Raw genomic sequence first — 13,714 nt, 5'->3', positions numbered from 1 at the left:
TGTGGGGTTAAAATGAAAAAAGACTTCTATCCCCAAACAAGTAGTATTTAAAAAATAATTGGTATGATAGTTTCTATCCCGGTTGTTTGCCCAGAGAAGTTAGTTTTGTTTAGTCAGCCCTGCAGAGTTGTTCAAAATGCCAATATAGGGAGGGAGTCAGTGAGCTGCTAAATCAAACAAACAGGAGAGAAAAAAATAGAGGTAATCTGTTGCAGGTACAGTGTTTGAATACAAAATAATTTATTCCTTAATTATGAGTTGGAACTTAATGATACCAGTTAACTACATAAGCTGGGAAAGCAGACTAACAAAATAACATTCACATAAATAATTTTTAAATTTTATCTTTCAATAACTATTTTTCCCCTGAAATATCCTAAGATAATATGAGCATATATATATATATATATGGTACTTTTAGAATCTTGCTTGTCTAATTTTTAATTTTTTAACAAATGTTTGAACCTTAGTTTTGTAATAGTTTTGACAGGTTGAGGAACCAAATAAAGTTTGACTCATTTCAAATTATTTTATGGAATATTTAGAAATTCATGATATAATTTTTGACCTATGATAGAATAAACAAAATTAATTTTAAACAGGAATAACCTAGAAATAAGGGAGTTTAAGGCAAATATTAATTAATACAAGGCTAGAAAATTAACACTAAGGTAGTATATATGCTATTTCAATTTAAAAAAAAAACTTCACCCAGTATCACAGCATCATTAATTTTATATGATTAGGTTAAATATTCTGGTTTATATTCTGTGGGCTTATTTCCTGCTTTGAGTACCGTATATAGATTAAAGAACTCTTGGTAATATTTGTCAAAAATTAATTAAGGCTGGTCTTGAGTGATTTCCCCAATAACTTTGAAATGCCATGCTAAGACAATACTATTTCATGTCTATATCACTTTTTAATAACCAGTGCTCAGTTTCACTGGAGCAGGGAGAAAATTAAAATACAACTAGAAGCAGGTACTGTCAATTCAGTACTGTAAATTCAGTACTAGGGACAGCTCCAGTCTAAATTCAATGTTTGATTACTGTCATGTATAACAACAACAACAACAAAACTCAATGCATATGTTGCCAGGTTCAGCAAATTAAAAAGTAGGATGTTGTTTATCTCTAATTCAGACTTAATCTCTAATTCATATTTCATATGAATGTCTAAAATTCATGTTTAAAAATTAAATATTCATTCTGCATTTTGACTGCCACCTTCATGTTAATTTTTTTCAACTTGATAACTTTAGGTGTTTGGAGTGATAGAAAACATTAGCATTTTAATAAATTCATATTTAATAAAAAACAGATGTTTAAAATAGATACTCCCCCTTTCAGTTGGTTTTTGCTAAGATTCTACAAGATGAAATAGCTTGAATAAAGGTTGGCACAATGTAAAATGACCTATTATCTTAAATTATTTGCTGGTACTTTGAAAACTACCTAGATTCTGATTCTGCCAACACACATCATGCATTGTGAAGAAAGCACTTACATATATGCCAATGTGGTTATGAGGCTTATTTAAAAATACACAAATTTGCAGCCATTCTAAAACTCATGTCTTTTTGCAAACAGAAGCTTGCATAGTTAGCTTAACATAACATACAATAAGCCGAATAGAGATCTGACAACATAATTTTGTTTAGCTAGAATGACTCCAATGACATATTTATCAGGGAACAGAGCTGTTCAACTTTTAAACAATCATAACTATTCTGTAAAATGTGTTTTATTTTTGTGAGACTATGAGAAAAATTAATTTCTAAAAAATAAAATTTGTATATTATAAGGACAAGAGCATATCTTGCAATGCCTTTTCACCATATTTTCTAAGGGGCTAGTGAGGCTACATCACATTCTTACTCTTCCTTTATGCCTACTTGGCTTCAATAAACCTGCTGCTATTCAATCTCATCAGAGTTTGCATAACACTTTCACTGAGTTACTTATTTCTCCATTCATATTTTGTATACCTTTTCTTAGGCAAAGTGATTATTTCTAGCCTTTCTAATCATTTCATCATTAATCTCATTGTTCATATCTACACAGACACTTCTCTCATATAGTTTATTAAATAAAAGAGAGCTAACATTTTCAAACAAGACATTATCATGAAATATCATTAACTATCAGATAAAAACAAAATTTCATAATGCAGATCAATAAATTGACAGATCATGTATATTGTAATAGTTACTTTAGAAGAAATTTCCAGTTAATGTCATGTTATATTATAATGAACAAATTCTAAAACTTACCTTCATTATCCTGTACTGTGAAGTTTGGATTGACAGCAGCTAAACTGAAGAAAAATTTCTGACCACCTAAAGGGTCATCTTTGTGTACTGCACTTATAGTCTGTATTAGCAGTAGGAGAGAGAAATATTATATAGTCATCAAATATATACATGTATAATCTGCTTTTGTAATACATAATTTTAAAAAATTTGCTTTGTAGAAAAATTTAAAAGAACTTATTTTGTTCATGGTGAATAAATCTTAATGATCATTTCCTTTTTAATGATATTTCTCTTCTACCACTCAGTTCCACTTATTTCTCTCTCATAAATATTGTCTTTTCCTTCAAAATGGTAAATTGTAAGATATTATATTTTTGAGGGTTTGTATATTTAAATGTAGAACCAGTTGATCTGATGTAGGAAAAATTGTGGAAATAAAAATATTGCATTGCTCCTCCCCAAAGTTAGGTGAAACATAATAAAAGAAAATAGATACTTCATACATAATGTTGAATATAAATTTTACAAAGAAAAGTTTATATATTATTTTCTACTGTAATAGCAATAGTTTGCTTCATTTGCACTTTAAATACAAGTATATATTTTTAAATTCAAGATATGTATTATATGGGGAAATGGTAATTGGTTTTAATATAAGAGTTAATAAAAAACTGTCTGATAACAGTGGAAAATTTAACAGTTTATACATAATCAGAACATTGTTTTTGATACAGTATATGACTGATACTATATAAATATATAATATATGTAACAGTTACGTATTTGGGTCGGTATATGATTTCTTTATTCTTTAAGTTACATATGAAATAATTATTTTGTTTTTAAAAAATATTTAAATTATTATCAGGGCTTCAAAAGTTGCTTCTTATGCATATTGATGTCTATTTATGCCTGTAAAAATCATCATATATGCTTAATTAAAAGGAATATGCTTTTTAATGCATCAATTCAATTTAACTTTGTGTGAATAGTTGGTGGAAATATTTGTTGCTGAGGTTTTCTTGATTTAATTAGGGATTTCAAGTTTAAAACATTAAACAAAACAAGAAATAAATGAAGAGATCATTATAACCATTCTTATTTTCTTTCAAAGTTTGCTACATCAACAGAAATGTGAAAAATTTCAAGTATTAACTTTTAAAATTATGATTTTACTCATTTATCAAAATGACACAAGAATTTACTTAAGACATGCAAAAATATGTTTTTATCTAGAAATTAGCATCAAAAATTATTTAAAACTAACAGTTTAAAACAACTTAAAAATATATTTGACTAAATCTTATTTATAATAAGATTAAATAGAAGCCAGACTTATAAAATATAAAAATGGTATAGGAGTTAAAGATAAAAACATAAAAAAGGTATTTAAACTACTCAGGAATTATTAATTCATTTACCAAAGAATTTCTTAACTGATTTGTATCTATCAAATATACTTAAAAGATTTATTTTTAAAAATTTGATTCATAAGAGTATATTGAAGAGAAATAAATGAAGTAACATATCTTGAAAGACAGTAGAGTAGTTCAAATTCCTAGTCACAAAGATTTCTATATGAATATACCTAGAAACACAAGAAAGAGCTAATTTCTTTAGAATAAAAACTACAATGTCTCAAAATAAACATATGATTGTAACTGTTATTACAAATAACAATTGCAGTTCATTTTTATCCTCAAAATAATACAATAATACATTTCTGAGGACATATATCCACATCTTTATATATATGTAAACCATAAAGTTTTATATAAAATGCTCAATGTTATTTTAATGAAAAAGTCGATTCATTGATTTAAATGTCAGTGGTTAATTGATATACTTTGTTATGAAAGGAGTAATTCCAATTCATATTAAAGTTACAAAAAACAGAATCACATTTTGCAGAATCCCTATCATTTTAAAATAAATTTTATGACTCTAAGACTTCTCTGTTGCAAATAGAGGTACTGCTTCATAAGATTTTTTTTTGGGGGGGGGCATACTTGGTTTAGTGTTTAACCCCTTTATTTTCAAAATTTACCTTTCAATTTAACCTTACTTTCTATTCCAATCATACATTCAAAATCACAAAACTATTGTTTGGGTAAGTGTGCCATAAAGACTTGCAATCAATACCAGAAGTTCACAACAAGAATTGATAAAAGTTTTCTGCTGGCTCTCTTTATGAACACTCAATATTTTATTTCTACTGGAGACAAATCATTTTAATCCGATTGCAATGAAACAATTTATCACACTTAGGAAACACATGAACACAATCTGGTGATATCCAATATTCATTTTGAGCTATCGAAAAGAGATATAGGTAACTCTTTCTTAGCTTTTCTTCTTGGCAATAATATAATTGTTTATATTATCATTGTATTTTTACATTTTATATAAGCATTAAGAATGTTTCAGTGATCATACTACAACCAAATGTGGAATAATGAGTGGAATTTAATGTATTTAAAATTAAACAAATAGTTATTGTGCTGTAATGTTTTAGCTAGGAGTTTTTGTTGATGAAAAAAACACTTTCTTTTATTCTGGAAAACTTCAATCTTTTAGCTCTTAGGAAGTAACTAAATTTTGTCCTATGAAAACTACATGAAATGATTTTTGGTTTGATAAAGTCTTGGTTGCTATCTGGTTTGATATTTGCTGTCAGTGGTATTAGCTTTAATAAGGTGCTTAGTGAACAGTAAATATAAACAGCAACCCTCCCTAGAGAGATTCCTTGGGAAAGGTTCTTTGTGAGTAACATGGTATTTTCTTCATCTAGACTTGGAAAATTATTAAATACATTTTACCGACTGCAGGAGTGAAGGTAAGTGAGGGAAACCGAAGGGAAGTAAAAGACCTATTGTTGCTTCCTTCAAGGTCCTGTCTGTCTGAAGTAGAAAGGTGACAATTTAAGTAACCCTGTTAGGCAGGAGAGGACTGACTTCTAATACTTCATCAGTTGCAAACTGCATCCTATCTAAGAAAGTCTTGTATGCTTAGATCAAGGAAGAGCTAAGTCCAGGAAATAAGGAGAAGGAGGGAGTAGCAATGAGTTTTATTTCTGTCTTATCAATTTGTCTGCATGCCAAATGAATGGAATTATTCCCCATGTTGCTTTCTAAGTGCTACTTAAAGAGCACTTAATTTGAAGGAGTATTGGGTGGACTGAGATTTCTATAAATAACTGCAGCATTCCCAGATATCCTAATCTTCCTTTCCTAGGAGGAGGGGAGGCCAAACTAATGAGTGATTATCATAAAAGGCACAGAGAAGAAGTTTATCAAATAATCACTTTAAGTTTGCAAGCTTGGATGTCAGAACCTAGAATTCTATCATTTATTATAACATTTTTGTATAAGCAGAACTAGTTTTCAGCCAATGAGAACATGGTGGCATTTCACAAACTGGTCATATTAACAATAACTAGTGTGGAAGACTTGTCCATGCAGTCAATTAAACAAGAATTATTAATCATGTCTTTCTATCAGGATAGTCAAGGTAGGCTAACTGCTTTTTATTAAAATCATCTTTCATTGGATTATTTTTCTTCATTATGCCAACTAGGTTTTACATGTACAGAAATTCTGGAGCATTACTGAGCCAACTATAGTTAAAAATAGAAAAGGCACTGGAAAATAAACACAATTCTTTATTTTGTATATTTTGAATACATTTGTAAGTCTGCATTATATAATAATTGAAATGCTTTGAAAAGATATCTCTTGAAAATCAAATAGAAAAATCATAGAGGGAGCAATGAATGCAGTGGTAGCAAAATGGGTAATTTATCTCTTAGAGAAAATATTTTAACTTATCTCATGCTGAGCCTGCCAAGCAGAGGACTATTTTGAATGGTATTTTAGGGTGGACACTGTTTCATTAAAAAGTTGGAAGTAGCTAAGTCATTTAAATATTCCCAATTGAATACTTCTATAATATTTTCAAGTTAAAAAAAGGAATCCAATTGCAGCCATTTTACCATTTCTCACAATAGACAGGCTATTGAATTCCTGTTAGTATATTCAAAAGGAAGTATTCGAGTTATTCCACAATATAATTTGCATAAAAATGTAACAAGGACATTGATGTTTATAAAAGCATCAAATGATGTCAAAACACAATACAGCTTCATGATGGCTTCTCTTTCTCTAATAAAATACATTGTATTCCCAATTATTATTTATAACATGCAGCTTCCTTCTGGGAATACAGCACTCAAAGCAATTAAGAACAGTCTTTTCAGCCATATATTCTGGAGCTTTTTAAACAACAAAATGAGTCCACTGAGGAAAAGATTTAGATAATTATAAACAAAGCTGATGTAGGGAGAATGCTTTAAAGGACTAAAACTGAGTCATTAAGCACTTTACATGTTGGTGTAATGATGAAAACCAATGTATAAGCAAATTCTGCTGCCCTACTTCAAAATGTATTTGCACACTTATCTGAATATTGATGGAATGCTTCAAAGATTCCATGCATTTGGTACTGGGTTTTCACCAACTTTCATTCCCATTTCTCTAGCAATTTCAATATTGACCTAATGGTACAGCAGAGGATTCTAGTTTGCTCATGTTTTCGAGGGATTTAAATGTTGAAGTTATGGGGCTGGGGATGTGGCTCAAGCAGTAGCGCGCTCGCCTGACAGGTGCAGGTTGCTGAAGTTGTTTCTATACATTTGTATGCAAATGATAATGTCTTTTACACCAGAACTTTAGGAAGGAATTAAGAAACCTGGTACACTGCTATTTTAGATGCTCTCAATTTTAAAAACATGTCACCGTTTTGAAAATATTGCAGGGAATATATGTGAGTGTTCCTATCCCTTTTTCATTCATTCCTGTCAAGTTTGTGAAAATAAAACATTTAATACAGAACTGCCCTGTGTTTTCAATCTTCCAGTTTCTCACCTGTCCTGGTCTGGCATTTTCACATACAAAACTGTCATAGAACACAGCAAATTGTGGGGCATTGTCATTAACATCCAAAATTCTCACAGAAACAGCTACACGAGTTGTCTCTTTGGGATTGTCTAGAAAAAATAAATGAGAAATTTTGTTTAGGAATGCATGTTTGTGCACCAGATTTAATTTATATAGGCATCTTATGGATATTTAAGTGCTCACATACTAATAAACATTTTATTCATTCTCCTAAAATAATGAGCAAATGCAATGAAGAAATTTACTGCAGGGCCTAATTAAGTAGTCATGAATTCTGTTAATATTGAGCACAAGGGGATTATTTTTACTTTGTAAAAAAATTAACAGTAAAACCTAGTATGATTGAGCTCATATCTGTGTCTTTCCTGTCCAAATATACAAGATGTGAATAAATGTTTATTACATAATTTTTACATATAACTTATTTAATCTTTAACATTTTTTTGAGCTGAAGAACTATTTTTAAATAAATTAGTTACTTATCCAAGATCAATAAATCCTTGTTCTACTAAAAACCTATTTTTTTGACTATGATAATTAAAATGTATTCTAATAGTAACATTCAAATTGCCTCTTGGAAATTATAATATATGGCTACTAATTCTACAATGTGATAGAATATTTACCCTGAGATATAAAGTTTCAGACATTTTATTTATATAGTCATGAATGATACCATTTCAACAGCCATGATTTGATTTTGCATAACAATTTATTGGTTCTAAATTATCTCTACAAACAAATGGCAAGCTAATAATGATGTCTTCACTACAAATGCTAAAATAAAGAGCATCAAAATTTTCAAATAAAGTGATGCAGTTAAAATATTTTGATTTGTAAAGGAAATAAAAAATGTTCCTTATTTACCTTTGAAAGACCCTAGCCCAGTAACCTCAGGCCCAATTGCAAAACCATCAGGGCATGTTGCAGACCCACGCAAACACCGGAGATGTTTCTCTGATAATCAGTTAAGGGTAGCCAGTTATGAAAGAACAGGATGGTTGGAAAAGAACAAAAAACCAGGTCCCAGGGCATTCTTAGGCAAATAGGAACTGATAACATAAAGTGAAGAACAACTTTGCCCTTTAGGTAATCTATATGCTGGGTTCAAAATAACCAATAAGAAATCTGTTGCTTACCGCGCGCACGAAACCTGCCCCTTTATCCTACAAAAGACCTGTACCCCAAAGCCCGGTGTGCCAGTTCACCAAAGCTCCCGCTGAGGTTTTGCTGAGTACCCGCAGGCGCCTGTGTATCAATAAATTTCCTCATGTTTTTTGCAGCCAGTGTCTCGTGCGTTCTTCCTTGGACAGGGAGTCGGAGGGTCTTTCATGTGGAGGTCCCACCGAGATTCCCCTGTACCCCCATCCGGATCCCTGCTGGAGGAACATCCGGCAACCACTGGGAGGTAAGCTGGCCAGCTCATGTCATTTTGTGTCTCTTTTGTTCCATGTTTGCAGTCTTCGGTCGTTATCTGTCTGTGCACGGCGTCCGTACGATTACGCGTAATCGCTCTGTTTTCTGGGCAGCTCGAGAAGGAGTTGACGAACACGGACTTCTCTCCTGCCACCCTGGGAGACGTCCCAGGGATTCCTGCCACCCTGGGAGATGTCCCAGGGTTCTGAGTGGATTGCCTGTAGTAAAGTATTTTGTAAAATATTTGGTAAAATATTTTGTAGCTGACGGATCTGCGGTCCGTCTGAGCCTTTAGTTTCTGGGTAGCAATCCACGACGCGCTGCGAATTTTGTGGCCGCCCTGCGAATTTTGTGTTATGTGTTTCTATTGTCCTGTCTGTCCCCAGCCCAAAACCCTGGCAAGAGAACTAATCTCCCAATCTGAGGTTGTCAGACCCAATCTGAGGGGGATGCTCCCCCAATCCGTTTGTCTGAAGGGAAGGCCCCAGTTGGCTTGGGGCCAGCACCCACTTTCATTTTTTTGACAATCTGAAAAAGGAATCTATGTCTTTGTGTGTCTCTGTGTGTTTTTTTGTGTCTCTGTTTAGTGTAATGGCATTGTTTTACTTTGGATTGATGCAGAGTCCAAAACTCCAATCTGCCTTAGAGGTGTGGAGATAACTTTAGCTAAATTTTAACCTAAATTGTAAGCGAGATTAGAGAAGTAGTGTTTTCTTTTCTTCCCGTATTTGGCTTGCGTGCACCCACTGCGGTTAAGAAATGCCTGCTGGGCGTCTAAAAATTTGATATGTCGCTTTAACTTTTCTCAAAACCCTGTCCTTTCTTCAAGACTCGGGTGAGAGGTTTCTCGGCCTAGGCAGCTCTTAATCACCTGATCAATACAGAGCAGGCATGTTGGGTTCTGCCAAAGCCGCTTCCAACTTTTCTGTCTGGGCCCGGAGAGCAATTGGCGTGAGTACACAGTGTCTGGAATCCCGATCTGCTTTGGATGCGTGGAGGTGCAGGAAGGAGTTTGGAACAACTGCGGAATTCTGGTCTGGGCTACTCTCAGATGATTCTTAAGGTTCCTTTCTCTTGAGCCCCCTCCTGACAGCCCTAAGGGGTATCTAAGGTGATCGGTAGATGAATGGCACTGATGGAAAGCCCCAATCACATTTGCCTCCGTATGGGCTACGCAACACTCCCAACCTCGCATCCATTCCTCCTGGATGCTCCCCTTCCTTCGCAGGTCAGAAATGTTAGCAAATCAGGTTGCAGGACTAAGAAAGGCATGGGATAATTAGCGAAATCTGCCCAGGTTCCCTAAGACGCATAGGTGACTTTCAATAGTCTGTTTTACCACCGCAATGTTTAAAATGAGCTGTGTTCTTTAAGCTGCTAGAGAGGCATTTTTAGAATCAACTCCTCCGGTAATCTGCTACCTTACAACCAGTAGATATCCCTTAACACTTAGGCGGCTCCTTTAGTCTACAGTTCTGCCATGAAGAGAAAAAATCTTGGACTCACTGAAAAAAGAGTCAAGAAAAAAATTTGAGCCGATCAAAGTACATACACTCTTCCCCCTTCAAGACCTAAGGCAGATAAAAACTGACTCTACTGGAAAGTTAGGAGATATGCCAGATTGCCTGGGATCGGCTCTATCCAAAAGTGCTAATCCTATAAGTAAAGGGAAAACTGAGGGACTCCCAGCAGCTGCCAGAGCCATTTCCACTCTGGGGAATTTCCTCATTCTTTCCCTGCACTGCAAGGATTACTCCACCTGAATGCAGTAAAGTCAGTCACACTGAGACCCTTAATTTTACACCTATGGTTGCTCCTATGTGAAAACATCTGGTCCACTCATGGGGAAATCTATGGTGCCACTGATAGGAGTCATAATTAAATAAAAGTTCAAAACCTGGAGAGATATCTTCTTATCTAGTTGTCTGATTATTTCTTGGAGATAATCTAGGTTAAATGTGTGTCTAAAAGATAATTTTTTTATTGTAACAATCTGGTACCTAAATGAGTTTGAAGCATTGCATAATCCTGCAGTTAAAAGTTGGGGTTAAGTAATTGTTTAGTTTGTGATTTCAGATAATTCATGCCAGAGAACTTAAATACTTAGGATAGAAAATTAAAAGAACTCTACTCCCAAGTTGGCAAGTAACTCCTAAACATTCAGTTTTATTTTTTCATCAATTTTGAACTGGGTAGCCTGAAAAGATTTCACTAGGTGTACCAGTGCCTTAATTTGGACAAGGATAGTAAATTATGATTTGGTATCTGTTCCCCTTAGTGTGTAAGATTCAGAAAAAAAAATGTTAGATTGAGATGTTGGTCTGGCTTATTAAAATAACATTGAATACCAATAGTCTTGGAAATTTTTAAAGCTTAATTTTGGATATACATGGTAGTGTGTGGTTCTCTTTTAAGATTTTTTTCCAGGTGATTTAATGTAACTTAGTACTACTTTAGAAACTTCAGAACAAAGAAAGTGGCTTAATGATCCTGAAGGAATCTCTTCTGATGGTAGTTTTATATTATTAAGTAAGATCCTATTTTCAGTTTTGTGTGAGCCAGTTTTTCTAGTATAAAAAGATATAAAGATATAAAATTTTAAAAATTACATCTTAAACTTGTATCATAATTTTCAACATCCAAACCTGGAAATTAAGACTTATGGTTAAAATGCCTTAGGCATGAGGTTTCTGCTCAGAATTCCAGTTTCCCCAGTTTTCCCAGACCTCAGCCAGGACTTAAATTGATATGCAAATAGAAGAAGCCTGGAGCACTCAGTAGGAGACAGATCTTTTACCTGAACTCAAACTAGGCCAAACCAAAAAGTAAATTGTATGGTATTTACTAATTACTGGCCAGTCATTTTTTTTAGGACTCTTGCTTTTTCTTAGATTCTGTATTTTTTTTGAGCTCATGGTTTTGATCCTACAGACAAGTTAATGTTTTCTGATCAGTTCTATTTTTGATCAACTGTGAAGTTTTTAAACATTGCAATGGAGATTTCACCTGAAAAAACAGCTACAAGGCCTTGTGTATGTGTGCACACTTGTGTTATGTGTTATATGTCTGTGTGTATGTTCATATATCATGCAGTGATATGACAATTGACAGATGAGGAGCGCTCATAAAAAATTTTAAAAATGGATCCAAATATCTTTGACTCACGTGATTCAAATGGTTCAATTAAAATTGGGTAAACAGATAAAAGTAAAGATGTCTTTAAAATTAAGCTTGTAGGTTTTTCTAGGTGTTAAAAAAGGCCCTAATAAAATGTTGATATCTATAAAATAATCTGATTAAATTCAAAATTTACAAGTATTGTTTCAAAATGTGAACAGAAGGAGGTTAACAGATAAAAAAGAGAAACTAGAAGGTTCTAGGTATGGATTTCATAGAGGGAAAATGTGTTTCTGGATAAGAGTCTATATGATTAAGTAATTAAGAGGGTTTAAGTAAATGATATAAAAAAGGTCTGTGTAAGTTGCTTATAAGTGTAAGTTTTTGAACAAATAATCTTGAAGAAATTAAACAGCTGGTTAAACAAGTGCTATTATTTTAGAGAATTGTGCTATGTTATCTCTTTAAAAGCTAAACTTGGTTAATATAAAAACATCAATGTAATTGGTGCTATTAATGTGTTCACATCTTCCAGGTATACAAGTCTGTTAGGTAGAAGCTTTAGAAAGAGCATTATATCAAGCTGGTGTTCTAAAGTTGTATGGTAATTTTAGGCTTAAAAGAAAGAGATGTTGGAGATATAATTAAATCATTAGTGTTCTATAACTGGGCTTGTTATCAATAAGATATGTACAGTTCTATGTTACCTTTTTACACTGAGATACAACAAGTGTATTTTTAAGTTAATGAAGGCTTAATCTGTATAAAGGTTTTATTGTAAAACACAAAAGTACTTTGCTACTTTTCTACAAAAGGTTAGAATCTTTCAGCCTTTCTTTAATTCATGTTTTAGATGTGATATTATGTTGTGTTTGCTCAAGTTCACAACAATTTATGTAGGCTTTGTAAAATGATGTCTAAAAAGCAAAGATCAGCTTCAGAGCTATAGTAAGATTCATGAAGAGCCCCACCTTACTTGAGATAAGGCTCTATGTCCCATCTCACTGCATGTGAAAGTGACTATGAAAGAAGTAGGCTAGATTTCAGTACATTTAAAGTTGTGTCCAAAAGTTGGTTTTTGTCAAGATTACTAGGATCTCAAACAGGGGATTATAATGTATAACTCTGCCAAAATTCAAGGTAGCTATTACATGAACTAAATAGGTTTTTACCCTAGTTAATTTTGTTTTGTAGTTTTCAAAATGGCTTAAAGATTGCCTGTTAATGATTTGCAGAGGTACTGATTTATGAACTCACAACCTGGGTTAATGTAAGATAAGTAGTTACCACGTACAGGATAGAGAGATAGACATTAAAGCCCAGAGCTCTTAATATAAGGCTGTTAACTTATTTGCTAGATGTGTAAGATCAAGTTTTAAAATTAAAAATTTGGCTCTTGCCCTCTGAGTCAGTCTGAGTCAGGGGATAGGGGACTTTTCCAAAGAGTTTTGCAACTCTAGGCGACATAACCTCCCAATCAGGGAGATTAATGAGACCAGTGGAGGACAGAAAGCCAATCAGTGCATTTGCTGTGAAGAGGAGGGTCATCAGAAAAGGGAGACATGCCTGATGCTTCCGAGGGAAGCCACATGGTCAAGCAAGGCCTGGACCCATCCTAGCGCAAATGGCACTAGCAGATCTGAGAAGCTGCTGCAAGTTCCCTAGGACTCCCAAGGAAACTCAGCTGACTGTTAACAATAGATAGAAACAAAAGTCAGTTTGACTTGCTTCATCTTAAACACTTAGCAAAGACAGTCAAAGCCAAAACACAGCTATTCCTGGACATTTTAAATAAAATAATAGTTAAATGTAACTTCCATAAATAAGTAAACTGGAGGCTTCAAAAGAGATTCTCAGACAGGAATGCCTGATAACTATCAAAAAAAAACTGCCAGAGTAGTTTTTAGTTCAAGGCCTTTATTTCTAACCTACACAGGTAGGAATGGTGTTTGCTAGTATGGTTATCCAG

At 33.4% G+C, this 13,714-nt stretch overlaps 1 pseudogene; it reads right to left on the bottom strand.

The window, feature by feature from the left end:
• The window catches only part of LOC143387180 (cadherin-10-like), a 35,538-nt pseudogene that overhangs the window by 3,400 nt on the left and 18,424 nt on the right, over positions 1-13,714 (bottom strand).

The sequence above is a fragment of the Callospermophilus lateralis genome, unplaced genomic scaffold (assembly GCF_048772815.1).
Source record: "Callospermophilus lateralis isolate mCalLat2 unplaced genomic scaffold, mCalLat2.hap1 Scaffold_121, whole genome shotgun sequence".
Lineage (NCBI taxonomy): Eukaryota > Metazoa > Chordata > Mammalia > Rodentia > Sciuridae > Callospermophilus > Callospermophilus lateralis.
This window is presented reverse-complemented; position numbering and strand designations above follow the sequence as displayed.